Source organism: Rousettus aegyptiacus, unplaced genomic scaffold, assembly GCF_014176215.1.
Source record: "Rousettus aegyptiacus isolate mRouAeg1 unplaced genomic scaffold, mRouAeg1.p scaffold_m13_p_6, whole genome shotgun sequence".
Taxonomy (NCBI): Eukaryota; Metazoa; Chordata; class Mammalia; order Chiroptera; family Pteropodidae; genus Rousettus; species Rousettus aegyptiacus.
The window spans coordinates 58043027-58059372 of NW_023416309.1; the positions used below are offsets into that span (position 1 = coordinate 58043027).

The 16346-nt window shown below is 62.6% G+C and overlaps 1 protein-coding gene across 4 annotated transcripts in view; it reads left to right on the forward strand.

Annotated features, from left to right (window-relative positions):
- Nucleotides 1-16346, forward strand: part of PTPRE (protein tyrosine phosphatase receptor type E) — a 103135-nt gene that overhangs the window by 26870 nt on the left and 59919 nt on the right. The window contains exon 2 of one of the 4 annotated variants that reach the window (XM_036223556.1): nt 13883-13905. The exons of the other annotated variants lie outside the window; for them this stretch is intronic. The gene's annotated coding sequence lies outside the window, so the exon portion shown is untranslated. The remainder of the gene's footprint in view (nt 1-13882; nt 13906-16346) is intronic. 4 annotated transcript variants of the gene reach the window in all.

Below are 16346 nucleotides of genomic sequence, written 5' to 3' on the forward strand. Positions count from 1 at the left end.
CCTGCTGCAGAGTGTGCAGACCTTGGCTGGCTCAGGGCTGGGGCCGCCTCTCACCTCCTCTCATAGAGGACTGGGCCCTGGGGTGTCCCGTCCTTCTGCACGGGCCTCTTTGCCAGGGCTTAGTGCTGAGCCACCCCCGGCCCCCCAGCGCCCCCCATGCCTCTGCCAGGGCACCAGTGCCCAGGCAGGTCTGTGGGTGGCCCCCACGGGCACAGCGCCAGCCTCGCTCGCTGAGCTGGGGGCCGAGCACAGCGGGCACTGGGCGCCTCCGCGGCATCACAGCCCTGAGGAGGGGGAGGGGCCGGACGCCATGCCCAGGCTCAGCTGTCCTGGCAGGTGCGTGGAGCCCCCTGGACACTCGTGTCCTGACAGGAATGGCCGGAGGTCACTGACCATTTACGGTGGAAAGGGGGCCGGGAAACTGGAGGAAAGATAAGACCATGGCCGGTTTCTCGGGGGCGACATATCGACGGTTATTACAGCCAGAACACACACACGGAAGAGACTCGTCGGAGAAGGCCGGGCGCACGGCGGTGACGAAAGTCGGCAGTTACTGGGCACGGCCCGGGCACCAGAGAAGCCGCGCTCTGGGCGCTACTCGTCCTTCCCGCACTGTCGCGGAAAGAGCAGCCACTCAGCCCGCCGGGGCGGGAGGCGTGAGCGGCAGGCGGGGTGTCCAGTGTAAAACCGGAAGGTCCCGGGCCCAGCAGGACGAGCCGGCCACCCCGCACGCGACCCCAGGGCAAAGGCGGGCTCCCCTCATTTGGTAGATGGGACCCGTGTGTCTCGGAAAGGCGAGGTGACCTGCCCGGGCCCCCCTGGAGGCAGGAAGGCCAGGCCACGTCAGCCCTGAGGTCCACATGCTGTGACCATGGCAGCCCTCGCCCGCTCCGGGCCTGGGGAGGCGAGCCCCCCACAACGGGACGTCATCCACATGACCGACGCTTCGAGATCTGTGTGCAAGCTGAGTCTAGAAGGCATCGGCCTCCGATGGCAAACACACGCCCGGGAGGCGCAGGCCCTTCTGTCCCTCGACTCTCTTCATCCGCACAGTCGCCGTCGCCCTGCTGTGCGGGGAGCAGGTGATGTGGGGCTGTTGCTCAGCTGACCGCATTTGTAAATTGATTTTTTAAGGATAAATTAATTTTCTTTTGTTATTTACACAGGGTAGAAAGTAGAGCCAGCAATGATCCGAGCGCGTGGATCAAACTGAGGCATGCAGTACGCATGGTCTGCGAGCGCAGGCTCGCGCGGGGTGAGCCCCGGGGGCAGGGATGCAGCGTGGCCCTCCCCCCAAGCCTGCAGGTGCCCCCCCCGTCCCTTCACCCCTCCCTTCCAGGGGTAACCCCCCCCACACACACACACGTGTAACACCATACATTCGCTTTGCTTGCTTTTGTATTCGTGCTACCAGGGTTGCAGGGGGAGCGTGTAAAGCCTTTCTAGTGTTCGCTGGACCCTGATGCGTCTCCCCGACATTCAGTGCGTCCCCCCGATTTGGCTTTAAGTGCATACAGTGTGCTCTCCTGGGTGCGCGTGTGACCCCGGGCAGGTCACAGAGACGTCTCTGCGGTCGGTCCGCGAAGACCAAACTCGCCGACGGCCATGCCGCGCGCTCACATCCCCGCTGTATAAACCGGTCTTTAAAACCCACCGTGCCCGTGAATTCGACAGGGCGGTTTGGTTTCTGTGTTGTTGGGAAGTTTTCTGAAGTCATCTGCACTCTGGGCTCGAGCAAACGGGCTAGGACCCTGGAGAGAGGAAGCCACCGTTAGGTTCGGGGGCGGAGAGGGAGGTGGCATTCAGAAGTCGTCTTACTCGGAGCCACCAGAGGAGACCTGGCATCTGGCCAAGGCACGGCCGCCCCAGCCCCTGGGTCCACCCGACGAAACGCTTGCTCGCCCTGGCCATGAGGAACCCAGCCTGTTCATGACCACGGCCCTGGGCAGGGAGCGTCCGGCATTTCCGTCCTGTGGGCCGGGCCCGCGTCACCGCTCTGAATTTCCTGGTAATCTGTGCCCTTCGCCTCTCAGAAGGATTTGGGGCACCTTCGGGAAAGGAAGCTGCGTTGCGTCAGGACGGCACGTGGCTCAGGCGGACTCGGGCCCGCGTGCCGCCCTCACCACGTGCCAGCGCGTGGACGGACGGGCTCCTGGCGTCCTCCTCTGGGAACGTGGGATAATAGTAACCGGGTGACTGCGAGCATTCAATTAAAAACATTTTGTGGAAGCACCTTGCACAGACAGGCACTCGAGAAACGCCAGCTCCCTCCCCTTCCCGGGAGATAAGATGTCATTGCAACTGTGCCTTGAATTCAGTCCCAAGCTTCCTGGCTGACGAGGCAAAAACGAAACACAATGCTCGCATTGTTCCAGTCCGATTGGAATCATGTTCTCAGTTTTTCAGGAAATATAAACACTTTCCTGGTGCTAAATTCTAAGACAACTTTATTTTGAAAGCCTGAGTAATTTGGTCGATAGCGTTTGCAACGATGATTTTTTTTTCTTCCCCTCCCAGAAGATGGAACAATCATCTTCGCATCTCCCTAGCTAGTATTAACCCCTTAGTTAAAAAAAAAAAAATGCTGACGTCGGGATGTAAATTAAGTGTGGAAAGCTAGCGCCTTGGCGTGAGGATCCGGTCAGTTCCGTTTGTCCATTTCCTTCATCGTCTCGTTTTAGTGAGCGTCACACAGAAGGTACGGAGCCTGTGTGACGAGGGACCCCTCCGCCCGCCCGGGGCTCCAGGCGGCGGTGTGTCCGAGGCCGCCATGACACTCCCGCGCCTCTGTGGGTCGCTGGGAGGGTGAAGGGGGCGGCGCAGGTGTGAGAGCCGGGAGGATGGGACAGGTGTGTTTCCCGCACGTCTGCAGAACCGTGGTGAGTGTAAACTCCGGTTCGCCGGGAACCGAGTGAGCGGCTGTCACACGTCATCAGTGCCCGTGAAGGTGTGTCGCTCCCTGAGTGTGAGCTTTTGCTCTAGGGCTCGTGGGCACTGGGACCTGGAGCCAGCGTCTGGCGGGGAAGCCCGAGGTCGGCCACCTGGAGACTCCGGAGCCTGGACTGGCGCGCGACCTCAGGCCGAGTGCTCGTGTCATTGCAGTTGAGTTCTTTGTGTTTTCACAGAGGAGGGGACACACGTTCACACGCACACACGCACACACACACGCACACGCACGCACACGCGCACACACACGCACACATGCGCACACACGGCGTGTAGCCGAGCGGTTTCCTGGCCCCAGTGGCCCCCGAGCCCAGCACACGCATGGGGACCCCGCAGAGGTGAGAGGGCGGTGAAGGTGGGGGCCACTTCACAGTGGGGTTCTTGGGGACCCTGTCAGGAGCTGAGCTGCTCCGCAGCTCCTGGGTCTCAGGGCCACCAGTGCAGTGGCAGTCGAGGGCCTCTCGCTGCGGCCACGGCTCTGCAGAACCGGTTGGAATCCGGGCTCCGAGCCCAGAACACCCTCCTCCTGCCCTCTGCCCTCTCCGGGACCTGGCTTCTGTCCTTCGAGATGACCGATCGCTCCTCCTCTGTCCCCCGTCCCCAGGCAGGGGACTTTCCCCTCAGCACCATGGCTAACTCGGCGCTAAATAACTGCGTGTAGCCCACAGGCGCTCAGTAAAAACCCACTGGTCACAGAGGAGTGGTGCCGGCGAGCCTCACGCGGACCTCTTCTTCTTCTTGTTCTAAACCCGGAAGCTTGGCGCGACGATTGTGGCTGCTCTTTCTCTCACCCTACAGCAGGCTCAGTTTACTGACGGACTCTAAAATTGCCATTACAGCTGCATTCAGGAGTGAGAGAACCTGCCATTTTCCCTCGGTGTTGAAGTTTTGCGTGGATGGCATTCCTGCTTGCATCCCAGGAAGCGTGTGTTGGAGAAAGGCCGTTTTGCTTTCACGATGGATGTTTCAAATGGCTGGTCCCTTCTAAAATAAACCGTCCCCCGGGCGAAACTGACCTGCGGCCAGTGGTTGGGAAGAGGGGTTTCTCTGACGTTAAAATTAATTGACGTAGCAGAAATCGGCGGGAGCCGTTATGCTGTCCCATACCTGTGACAAAACCGGGGAGGGCTCCCCGCGTGACACACAGCGGGAAAGGTCTCTGTGTCCTCGTCACATGCAGAGGCCAGCCTGTCGGTCACGCAGCGCTGCAGTGCTGCGGAGGGTCTCACGACGGCACGCGCGTGAGCTCCGTGTGTCGGGTGTGCACGTCACGTGTGTGCCGTGAGCTCCGTGTGTCACGTGTGCACATCACGTGTGCGCGTTGGGCTGACGTGCCGCCCTCTGAGCCTGGCGCAGCGGCACGGACGGTCGCCCGCGGAGCCCTCTGTGCAGAAGGCCCGGTGCGCACAGGGAGGCCAGCCCCCGGGGAGGGGCCGGAGACCCGTAGGGGACGCGGGTCTCGCAGTGACGGACGTCAGCTGGGGACCGGGCTTGACCTGAGAGGTGGGGACGGCGCCCACGTTCTCGGAGCGGCTGTCTCCTCCTCCATCGGGGGGGACGTGGGGTGCTCGGCTCGCGGCCCCGGGGTGAGGGTTCGGCCAGGGGACGCCCGCCTGAGGCTCGACACGCGGGGCTGCCACAGGGTGCCGGGTGTCCTTGCCGTCGTCACGGTCACGTGCGTTTACGGTCTCCGAGGAAGGGGGCGCCTGGTACGCGGTCCCACCCAGTCCTGCGTGGCTTCCGCTGCTGCTCAAGGTGGTTCCCGGGGAACCCTGGAGAAGGCGTGATTTTCCGCTTAGCTGCCGCGGGAGGGGGGTTGTCAGGAGCGTGGCTGCTCGCCGCTGGCCAGGGATGCGGGCCAGGAGGGAGGGTGGCTCCTGCGGGCCGGTCGGACGCCTGCTGGGATGGCCGCCGGGCCACAAGCGGGCCCGTGCGTGATCCCCGAGGCTGCTCGTCCAATTCAGATGCGACTGTGAACTCCACGCGGCTTTCGATTTCCAGAGCTTCTCCCTTTTCAGGCGCCCAGCCCCGTCTCGTGCATTTGCTCACGACGCCGAGCTCTGAGTTTGGGGTTAGGTGGGAAGGTGGTGCTTCGGTGTCCTCGGCCGTGACACGTCGGGCACACAGTGCTGGCTTTTTAAGGAAGGGGTGCTTTGTGACCACGAGAGCAGTGTGGGAGCAGGAGTGCCCTGGGTCGTGACCTCGTCCTCCGCCACGGCCCTGGGGACTCCCAGGAGGGGATCCCCGACCGGAGCACAGGGACGTCCCTCACGTGGGGGGTTGGCACACCGCGTCGGGGAGCGTGCGTCCAGCTGGAGCGGTTTCCGGCGAAACCTCTTGCCGACCGCGTGACCTTGGGCCCTCGTGGCGCTTGCTCGAGGTCGTCGCGTGGGCTCTCCTCGGCCAGTGTCTCCGGCGTCGCGACTCCCTAGTCTTCCTTCTTCTTCACTAGCCGCATCTCCTCCTCCACTCGACCTCGGCGACGGGCCGTGGCAGGCCTCGCGATCGCACACGTTCCCGTAAAGGAGGGACAGGCCATCGCGAGGATTGGGCGGGTTCCTGGGCGGACAGTGTCCGGCACTGTGCCTGACGGACCAGCAGCGCTGCCTCGACCTCTCCGGCCGCCCCCCCAGGGGTCCCGCTGTGGCTTTCCGTCCAGAGCCAGAGCCATCCCTGACCCAGACTCACCCTATCACCTTCGCGGTTTACAAACTCGTTCATACCACGCCGTGGCCTTGGATCGTCGTCGGAAGCTGTCCGTGACCTCGTGTGTAAAGGCCGCTGAAGTCCAGAGAGGACGGGGGTCAGCCCTAGGTCGCCCAGCCCCCCCGGGGCAGCGGCCAGACTCCGGGTCAGGGAGGGTACGCGCTGCGTGGTCCCCCCTCCTCCAGGCCCGGATCACGGGCCAGACCGCTGGCCGTGCCTGGGCCAGGTGAGGGCGTGCGTGGCCACCGTGTGGGACACACGAGCCGGCCCTCGGCCTCCAGCCTCACTGACCCAGACGCCTGGGATTCCACGGACCGCGGAAGCCGCTCGGATCCAAACACGTTAAGATGATTCCCTGAGTCGTAAAGAAAGAAAATAATTCCCCTCGCGGATGCCGCGGGCCGCGCCTCCCAGGGGAGGAGGGGCTGGCCTTTGGAGGCGCGCGGTCAGCGCCCAGGCGAACATGGCACGTCTGTGGCCACGCACTGCCCGCCCGGAGCGCCGCGAGTGTGGGGCATAAAGCCGTTTTTGTTTTCCAGTGAACACCACAGTGTTCTCCCTCGGGGAGGGGGATGAATTACAAGTTCACGGGACGTTTCCAGTGGCCGCGGGGAGGAAAAGGAGGCGCTTGTCCCCAGGGACAGACGGCATTGAGCCCGGGGACGTTCTCGCCCTCGTCGGCGACGTGCAAATCCCGGGAAGCGCCCTTCATTGTGAACTCGCGTTCAGCGGAGGCGTTCAGCTTTTCCTCTTCAGAACGACGCAGCCGATGCTCGGGGGGCCCCCAGCCCCTCGCCGTTTCAGAGCCGGGGTTCGCATCCGCCAGGGAGCTGGGGCGAGTCCTTAAACCAAAGTATCTGGGTGTGTTTGACAGAATAACTGGTTATTAACAGACTTTTCAGTTCTCTGGTTTACTAGCTGTCAACGTCTTTTTTAGAAACAGCTAACAAACGCCTCCGCTCCGAGCGCCACATCCCTGAAAAAGAACCGCGCCGTTTCCAGCAAGATTTTCTCTTTTTCTTAGAACGATGCCAAGGTGTCCCCCAGCCTCTTGTCTCTCGGTGACATCCTCTGGCATTTGTGAGGGACGGCCACGCAGGCCGCTTCCGGGAGCTGCAAGACTGGAAGCCGCCTCGAGGAGTGGCCAGCCCGCTGCCCAGGCAGGCGGGAGGCGCCTTCCCCCGGCCTTCCCCGTCCTCACCCTTCGCTGGCCTCTCCCAAGGCGGTGGGCTCGGCCCCCGATCCTTCAACAGCCGGTCGCCCAGCTCCGCGCCCGGTGCCACCGCCGTTGGGGCACCTCCCGCCCCTCCCCTGGGCCATCGGAATGGCCCCCCCGTCGCTCACGGATCCGCCGTCCGTGCCCAGGCCACTCCTGCCCTTTCTCCTCCGCGGGGCCACCGCGGTGACCTTGCCAGCTGCGCCTTCGCCCAGGCCAGCGGACTGCCGGCTCGGGGCCGGGGCCGTCCGCGTTCATTAAGGCGGCACGGTAAGGACAGTTAGTCCCGTCTCCAAGGTGAGGAAACTAACGCTCCGAAAGGCCAAGCGACTTGTGCCAAGGCCAAAGCCAGGTTTCAGGTGATCCGCCATTTCCGGATGGTTCCGTGCACCCTCCAGCCCGCTCGCCTTTGTTCATGTCGTCCGTCTGGTCCCCTTGTGTCCGAGACGGGTGCCCGACGTCGGCCGGCACGGTTCGCCGTGGCCGCCCCTCAGCACCGCGGGTTGGCAGGCCGAGCACGCGCCTGTCCTTTGGACTCCATCCAGGGCAGACGCCTCAACCTCTGAACCTGGAGCTTCTAAGATCCTCACTGCTGGCAGAGCAGGAGCCCACGGCAGACGCCCAGCCCGCTGTAGGGACTGGTTTAGCGCATGTACATGCACACGCGGCAGTGTTTCTGAGCCGCTGGGGCGTGCGCGGGCCCGTCTGCGTGGCCGCAGGGCCCGGAGGTGGCGGGCTCTGCATTCGGGGAGCAGCAGCCGGGCCAGAGTCTGTCCTGGGTGACCGCCTGCCCCGTGCTGGCGTCCTTGGTCAGATGCGGCTCGCGCCACTGTGACGCACGCAGAGCGGCCGAGAAGGCGGCGCACGTGGCCTGGCCCTCGCCCGCCCGGCCGCGTCACGCGGCTCTGACGGTGCGGCCGCAGGGGGAGGACGGGCCGACGAGGAGTGGCCGAGCACGCTGTCGCTCGAGCGGCCGGGGCAGGGCAGGGCCCGACGGCCGCGGCGGCTTGGGGGAGCCTTCTGCCTCGGGAGCAGCGAGGGGCAGGGGCCGAAGTGGGGAAGGCGGCTTCGGTGGGCGAGGGGCCCCTAGGAAGTCCCGCCCTGGACGCCGCTGAGAAGCCGCTCGCGGGGGGTGTCGGAGGGGCCGCCGGAAGGGGAGTCCGGCGTTAGAAGCAGGCAGGGGACCCCCGGCGTCGGGCACTCGTGGCCTCCCGCTGTCCCGAGCCTCTGCCCCGGGCACCTCCGAGTTCCGTCAGACGATCCGGAGCGCCGTCTGCCAGCACGGCCCGCCCTCGCCCGTGCCGCCGGGTCCGCAGACCGCCGCGTCCTCTCCGCGCTGGCCGCGGTCGGCGCCGGCGAAGCAGACGGGCCCCCTGACGCGGCCCTTTGCGACTCGCACGGGACGCTGGCAACTAACGTTTTAATTAATGGCAACGATAGCTGTGTTTAAATGAAGAAGCACGACATAAGTCTCTTTTCGTCCTGGGTCCACGGGGACAGCGAGCCTCCTGAATGGTTGTTTCCTGCCCTGGCTCACCCGTCAGGCTGCCGTGGGGACCGGCACTTTCTCCTGGGCCTCTGCCGCTCGCTGCCGTTTACGGCCGAGCGTCGGCACCGTCGCCGGCCCAGCCCGGCACACGCCTGCCTGGGGAGCTCGTCCCAGGGCGTCCTGGCGGGGGGCGGGGGGCGTCCCACATCAGGGCTCTGAGAACTGGGGGGCGGGGGGCGTCCCACGTCGGGGCTCCGCGAACAACCCCGGCTTGCTGTCCGACTCTCAGAGGGAAGCCATTTTCTCTGCGGCTCACCGACTGTTACTTAGAACAAGAAAAGGCGTCTTTCGAATCAGATTCCGTGTTCAGTTACCATCGGCCTCGCGCACCCGACAACCTGTCCTCAGTGCCTTTCACAATGCGAGTCCAAAGGGGCGGGTAAGACAGGCCTCGCGGTCCCCCCAGCCCCAGTCACCCCGCTAGGGTGAGGAGGACCCCGTCGGGCGAGGAGGACCCCGTCGGGCGAGGAGGACCCCGTCGGGGGAGCATGCTGAAGCCTCTGGCAGGGGCAGCCAGGCGGCGTGGGAGCTGGACACGTAGCCGTCCCTGGGCGAGGTTACCCCGCCCTGACTCGATTCCTGCCCCACCCAGCTGGCCGAGACACTCGGGTGCGTTTGGGGGGGTCCCCAGGGCCCCCTCTTGCTCTGCTGGTGCCATGCTACACCCGGCCCCTGGCACCGACCTCCGGGGAGCCCAGGGCTAGCGCCGCCCAGAGGCGGGGACGGCCCTCGCGAGTGCCGGGCAGCAGCAGGAGGCACCGCGTCCTCCGTCGTTCAGCCCGGGGTCCTGGTCCTCCCCGAACCCGGCGCTGTCCTGAGCACAGGGGCCGTTTCCCTGCTCTTGCTGGAAAAGCCCCGGCGCTGGGTCTGCACTGCGAAGCGCCGCCTCCACGCAGGCGGAGGGCCCGGCCGTGGCGCCCGGCCCGGTTTTCCCGTGAGTGGATAACTGGTGTTTCCGTCCCCTGCGCCCAGCGGACAGGCGGTCGTGGGGGAGAGGACAGTGGTCAGAGCGCACCTCGTGGGGTCTGCAAGCCGGAGGAAGACGCCGGTGTGCAGCTCCGGGACGGGGCAGGCCCCACGCAGCGGGAGGAGCCGGGGTCCCCGGGGCGCGACGCCCCCTCTGCCGCCCGGGGGGCCCCGGTGCAGAGCGGCGCACGTCCGAGGAGGCGGCCCCCGTCTCCCCGCTCCGGGAGGCGTCCCTCTGCACCCTTGCTGACCGGCTAAAACCGTCTGCTACAGAGCGGCGGCCCGGCTTCCTACAGCTCCAGGACGTTTCCAGTGACGTCTGCCCTTCGCCCGTGGGACTGTCCCAGGGGACGGACGCGGCCCTTGGCTGAGCAGCCGCCCATGGGTAATTCTTACGAGTTGCCGTGTTTCTGGAAGTCCAGCTCACTCCTCGCGGAGGGACAAAGCGTGTGGCTGAGAACACGGGTCTCTTCTCCCGCGTTAGCGTCGCTGTGTTAAGGACCCCCCGCCCCCCCCCTCCTCGAGGTGGCGTGCCGGCTGTGGGGCGGGTGGAATAAGGGTCCCTGACCCCCTCGCTGTTTAGGGCGCTTTCCCTCCCCCAAGTGGGTCCGGCAGCTCCTCCCAGCCTTTCTTTCACGTGATGGAAAGTACAGAGATTGACGGCTTTGCCGGTGCGTGGGAGGCAAGCGAGGAGGCTGCGAGGCTCGGCAGAGGCGACCGGCGGGACCCGAAGCCCACGCTGGGCCTTCCGCTGGGAGCCCCGCGCACCGCGCCCGCCCGGCCCTGCCCTTGCTCGGTCCCCGTCCCCGGTGCGGCCAGCACACGCGAGTTCCCTGCTCTCTGGGCGGTCCGCCTAAATGCATCGTCCGTGTCATCCTGACCGGTGGTGCGTGGCGCGGCTCGCTCTTCCGACGAGCTGACCAGCCGGCGGCTCGAGACGCCTCAGTGCCTCTGGGAAACGGACTTCTATCTGTGTTCCCGCGTGGTGTACAGCGTCAGCCGTCATGAAGGGTGTGTTTTAGATGCACTACACGTGTAGAAGTAGACATGCAGACTTTTTAGAAATGTAAACGCACGTCCAAAAACGTTTAGATGCCGTTGCCCACTGGAAAGGGGAGCTTGCAGAGATACCCTCAGGGGTGTGCATTTCCCCCACCTGAACGTCTGCGAGGCTTCGGCCCAACGCTCCGGACGACAGACGCTTACCTCTCGTCCGGGGTAGGAAAGATCGCCCGGTTCTGACCATCTCAGAACTTGACGAGCTGGAAGCACTTTGAATTGTTCTCCTACAGGGATCGGTTCCGGTGGGTCGGCTCTGCGTGTTGTGGTTTTAGTTTCCTTTTTGCCAGGTTTGGGTGCACAGTGCCGCGGCTGGGTCTTTCTTTCCGTATCTTGTGAGAGATCAGGACCACGCCCTGGAGTGAGCCACTTCCTGCGGGAGCGCCTGCCCGCCGGCCCCCGTCCCCCCCGCCCCCCCGAGGTGGACTTCCCCTGCCCCGTGTCCTCAGGCCACCCCTCTCCCGGCCTTAGCCGGGTACCGGCCCTGCCTCTGCTCCCGGCACAGACAGCGGCCGGGGCTGTGCTCGGGGCAGACCGCTGCCCCTCCGTGGCCAGCGGGTCCAGGTCTTGGAGGGCCAGGCCGCTCCCACAGACCCACTGCTCCCCACAGGAAGTCTGCAGCCAGCCTGGGCCTTTCTAGATCTTTCTGGCCCATAGACCACAGTGGAGCCCCGCCTAGAGTCAGAAGGGATTTTAAGGCGTTCTCTAGGACCGATGTCACTCTGAACAGAATGTCCTTCGTGGGACCCCCTGCTGGCAGGCAGTGCCCCTGACACTAAGAATGTGAAGGAGAGGGAGGCATGGTCCCTGAGGAAGGACAGCCTCACGCAGGCCGAAGGGGGCAGAGGGAAACGAGCCTGCCGGTGTGGGCCGCGGCGCGGGCTGCGTTTCCTGTGCAGCCCGGGGCTGGGCGTGGTCTCTCAGCCCGGATGCCCGCAGCCCTGCTCGGCGTGACTGGCCACGGGGCTCGCCCGCTCCCTGCCTCTCAGGGGGCCTCCCAGGGCCGGCCACGCGCTGCGGGGCAGCCATGTTAGCGGCCGCCGAGGCGCTCGCCCGAGCCATCCACCTCCCAGCTCTGTCCCCTGTGGTGGAGGACGGGGCCCCACGAGACCAGGGCGCATTCGGTTGTGGGATGACCCTGTGCACCCTCCTCGGCGACACCCCCCCATGAGGAGTGTCGTGGGATCCAGCCTCCCGCCCCCGGTTTCGTAATGCGCCTGTTAGAACTCTTCCAATGTTTTGCTGGGTCCGGAGGCGCACAAAAACGGCTGCTCGTGGTTTCACGCTGACGTGTGAGCCCCAAACCAATACAATGTGGGAGTCATCTGTCAGAGCTCGCTGTGCATGCGTGCGTCCGTGCGTGTGTGTGCGCGCGTGTGCGTGTGTTTTAAATAAAACATTTGCTCCAAGTTTGATTCAAACGATTGTGCGTGTTTGGGATTCAGCCAGTCATGCTTGTTCGGTCGTTTGACCAGCTGTTGACCGGGCGCCCGGCCGACGCCCCTGCCCGCCTGGCGTTTCTTCCCTTGTGGTTTGGTTTGGTTCAACTCAGGCCAGCGCTGCTGCTTATCTTTGGGTTTTATTTTATGTCCCCACGACTCGACCTTCCTTTGGAAGGTAGTTTGGGGCTTTCTGTCAGTCCTCCTGAAATAGTAAGGGTCCCTCCCACTCCTGACTTGTCCCCATGCTTGGCCCCAGGCATCTTAGATTCTTAGAATCTAAGATGCCTGGGGCCAAGGAGTCACTCTTTCCAGCATCTTAGATTCTTTCTGGGAATTGGAAGGGGTAGGCTCTTGCAATAAGTTATTCCTACAAAAACAAGGCCGTCCCCAGCTCCCCCCAACCCCCAGCGATCACCTGCTGCCCTTGCTCAGGGCCCCCCGCCCCCCGCCATTCATCTTGTGTCACGCTGGGCTCCGCTGCATCCTGGGGACTCTGTGGCTTCGTACGTTGCTCCACAGATGGATCCCCAGTTTCTTTTTCGAAGATTTTTTTTTTTTGGAATTTTCTATGTGGACGATTATGCCATTTGAGAATTAAGAAAGTATTCTTCTTTTCCCAATTTCTATGTCTTTTATCTCTTTTTCTTGTCTTCGCGCATTGACCAGGACTTCTAGTCCAATGTGAAATGCGGCGGGGAGCGTAGACAGCCTCAGCGTGCGCGGTGCTGGGGGGGGGGGAAGCATTCGGTCTCCCACCATCGAGAATGAAGCCGGCTGTGCACGTGCCGAGGCAGACGTAAAACCACTTAGTACCCAGAACATCACTTCCGCGTCTTCGGCTTTGTACCTACTTGTCATAGCGGGTATGACAATCCGTTGCCGTTGTGTGCTGTAGAGTCTTCGCTGCCTTTCGTCTGAAACCTCCAGTCTGGCCGTGACCGAGATAAGTCGTGTGTTTGGGTGGAAAATGCCGTGTACGGTGTTCGCTTTTCGAGTCCCTTCTCTCGCAGGGCAGATGCGGGGTGGCCGCTGACATGGTCCCCAGCCACAGGCAGGGGCGGGGGTCACGGTCCCAGCCCTCGCCCCCGTGTGAGGCCGCCCTGCTGACCACTCACACGGGGGCCAGGGAGCCATGTCTGTCAGCTGAGGGTGGGCGAGCTAGACAAAACGCGTCACACTCACCCAAGGGACAGTGCTCGTCCGCAGAAAGGAACGAAGCCCCGGCCCACGGTGCGGCGTGCGTGAACTCAGAACCGCCGCGTTGAATGAGGGCAGCGGTGGCAGACGCCGCATATCGTGGGCCACGTTTACGTGCAAGGCCCAGAAACGGGAAACCCAGAGATGAGAAGGCAGGTCAGCGGTCGCCGGGGGCGGGGCGGGGCGGGGAGCGGGCTGGGGAGCAGATGAGCTGCCGGGCACCGGGTTTCTTTGGGGGGCGATGGAAATGGACCGACGTTAGGTTTTGTCGATGGTTGCGAAACTGCGAACATGCTACCAACCGTCGAATTGTGTACGTTACGGTGCGTAAGTTATATCTCAATGAAACTGTTTTAAAAAAGAATCTGAGAGTTAAATTCCTGGAAAACTGGGGTGAGGGGCCACCCCAAGCAGGTTTGAAGAGGCTGCCCCTGGGGAAGATGGGCTGAGGGGACCCCCTCGGTGGGAGGGGCCATTGCAGGCTGCAGAAGGAGCAGCTGACCAACTGGACCCCTTGGGGCTAGAGTCCAAGCACTGCAGATCTAGGTCAGCCACCAGGCTCCATTATCAGCTGACAACCAGAGATGACAAAACAGTTTGGGGCAGGACGATTTCGAAAGCTGATGATTATGGCAAAAAGAATTTATCATCATGCAGAGAAAAAGCCTTCGAGGAGACACGGACGATGAGGCCAGACTGGCCACGTTCAGCCGGTGCCGCGGGGAAAGCGGGGCTGGAACTAGCAACTGACGCCTGCTCACCAGGAAACCAACTCTCTCTCTTTTTCTCTTTCTTTTTCAGACGATAGCCTGAGTTTTCCCTCGGTGAGTACAAAATTTTTAATAATTATTTCTGATGTGTAGCCGCCTAGCTAAAAACAAATGTGTGTGGTTTAACTGTTGGAGAACCATTATCTTTTGGAGAGAGACGGCCATGTGGTCAGTGTGTTGTGTTTGAGTTTTGTGCCTTAACCGCCTCGAACGGGCTCACATCGCGCTTCGTGTCATGTCGGGGCTTTTTTGTTTATTTGTTCGTTTGTCGTGTTTTGCATTTGACCCCTGGCTCAGCCGGTCGGTCGGTGTCCTGAACTGTACTGTCGAGAACACGGATTCCACACACTGTCCTTCCACTGACCTCTCCTCCCGTCGTTAGGGGCCTTGCCTCATCTCGGAGGCACACATTCGGGGACCACCGGGGGCTCCGAACCGCATCTCAAATTAATTGCTTCCGAAATGACCTGTGGTGGGGAGGACTGCGGACAAGGAGCTTTTCTGGGTTGCAGTTTCGGTTAAAAAAAAAAAAAAAGTTTAAAAAGTGTCGTCATCACGTGAGTTTATGCCTTCTGAGGTCCGGGCCGCACGCCATGGTCTTAATGTCCTAGTATTTAGCGAAAGGAATGCCATCACCTTTTCGTGTTCTATTGAATCAGCTTATTTGGTGCCAAGTCCCTAAAGAGTTGAAGGAAGAAAGTCCGAGAGCCTTCGAAGTGGCCGTGCCGGGCGGGCGGGCAGCCCCGGGCCTGCCGTGACGCGTGCGCAGCCTTCGGTGAGGGGACCAGGGCGCGGGCCCCTGGACGCTCTGTTTCTTAGACGCGTCGCCTTGTTTGAGATGCTCGGACCCTGCTCTGAATTATCGCGCGGTCAGTGTGTCAGCTGTGTGGCCGTGGCTCGCCCCCTCTTTCGGGGGGGCTGCCCTTCGCGGCGCTGTCTCATCTGGGCGTAGATGCTGCCATGATTCCTGAGCGATCGAATGCACGTTTGTTGCATGCACGGCCGCGCCCTGCCTCAGAGGAGCGTCCCATAGAGTCGCCGGCGTACCGAGGCCCGAGACGGGGGTAGGCGAGCTTCCGTTCGCTCCCTGCTGGACCAGCCGTGCCGTCCACATTCTCCGTCACGTCGCCCTCGGGCGTCGTCCGTTCTGAATGGCGTGATCTCCTCGGGCAAGTGTCGACCGTGGGATCAAAGAGAGGGTCATTACTGGGCGATATTAGTGGAATAGAGACTTGGTGACGAGAAGTGCACAGCCCCTTGCTGCCTCCGAATGCGGCCTGAGAGGTCCTGGCCCATTCGCATCGGTGCGGATGGACGCGCAACGTGCCCATCAAAAGCGGTGGACCCCGCCACGCTGGAATGAGATCTCTGAGGGTCAGTCCCTAAGACGCGTCTCCCCCCACGGTACAAGGCACAGATGGTGGTTTGTTCCAAGGGTCTGGCTCAGCACCAGCCCCTCGGCACCCAGTCCGGCCGCCCAGCCAAGTCCAGTTTCCTGGCCTCTTGGCAAGCTGGCCCGCTGCCCGGAGAGGGAGCAGCTCTCGTGGTGGGGATCCTGTGACCGGTGCTTTCGGGCTCCCCACCTCCCTGCATTGTCTCAAAACCAGCAACAAACTCAGCGGTTCGTCCGCAGGCCAGCGGTCACTGAGCGTTTGACCGGCGGCCGGCATCTCGCCTCCGTCTCCGGGGACACTTGGGAGCCGAAGCAGCCCTGGGCGGCCTCTGCTGCTCCTCGGTCCCGTCCTCGGCCTCTGTTTCAAGAGGAAAGTAAAGTTATGCTGCAGGAAGCCATGAGTTCTCAGAGTGGAAGTGCTTCTGGATTCAGGAATCTCTCTCTCTGAGATGAGGAAAAGGTGCGGGGGGCACGGACCCCCTTCCTGGCTGCCCGATTCTCCGCTTTCGCTTGGAGCCTTCCCGCTGGGCCCCAGGCTGGGGCATCAGATGGGCCTTTCAGCCCATGGCATTTTCACCGCGTTAGCAACGAGACTTGTTCCAGAGCTCCAGGATTTCAACTAATAGAAAGATGTTATTTCTAGTCTGTGGAATGAGAAACATGCTTTTGAGTCTGTTAGAACTAAGTAAATAGCTCATGCTGGGCAGGGCGGGAGAGAGTAAGCTTCCCGAGGTTGGGGGTTGTCCCCAGACCCCAGCCACCGTCCCCACCCGCTGGCCGACTGAGAGCAGGAGCCCAGCAGGCACCTGCCGAGGGAACGCACAAGCTGCAGGAGGCTCCTTTTCTCTCCTCCGCCGGCCACTTCCTGGGGTCATCGTGCCATTTAAGTGAGATGACCCACAGTCAGCACTTAATAAAATCGTCGTTATGAACACCATCTCGAAATCAGGGCGATTGTTTCCACCTTTTAAAGAAGCCATTCGCCGGGTAGTGTCGGGGATGCTGGCGCTATCTTGGGTACCAAAAGAACTCCCTTCCCAGCAATAATCCCTGATTCTTCATTTAAGAAATGTTAAGATTTGACTTCTGAAAAAAAGAGAGT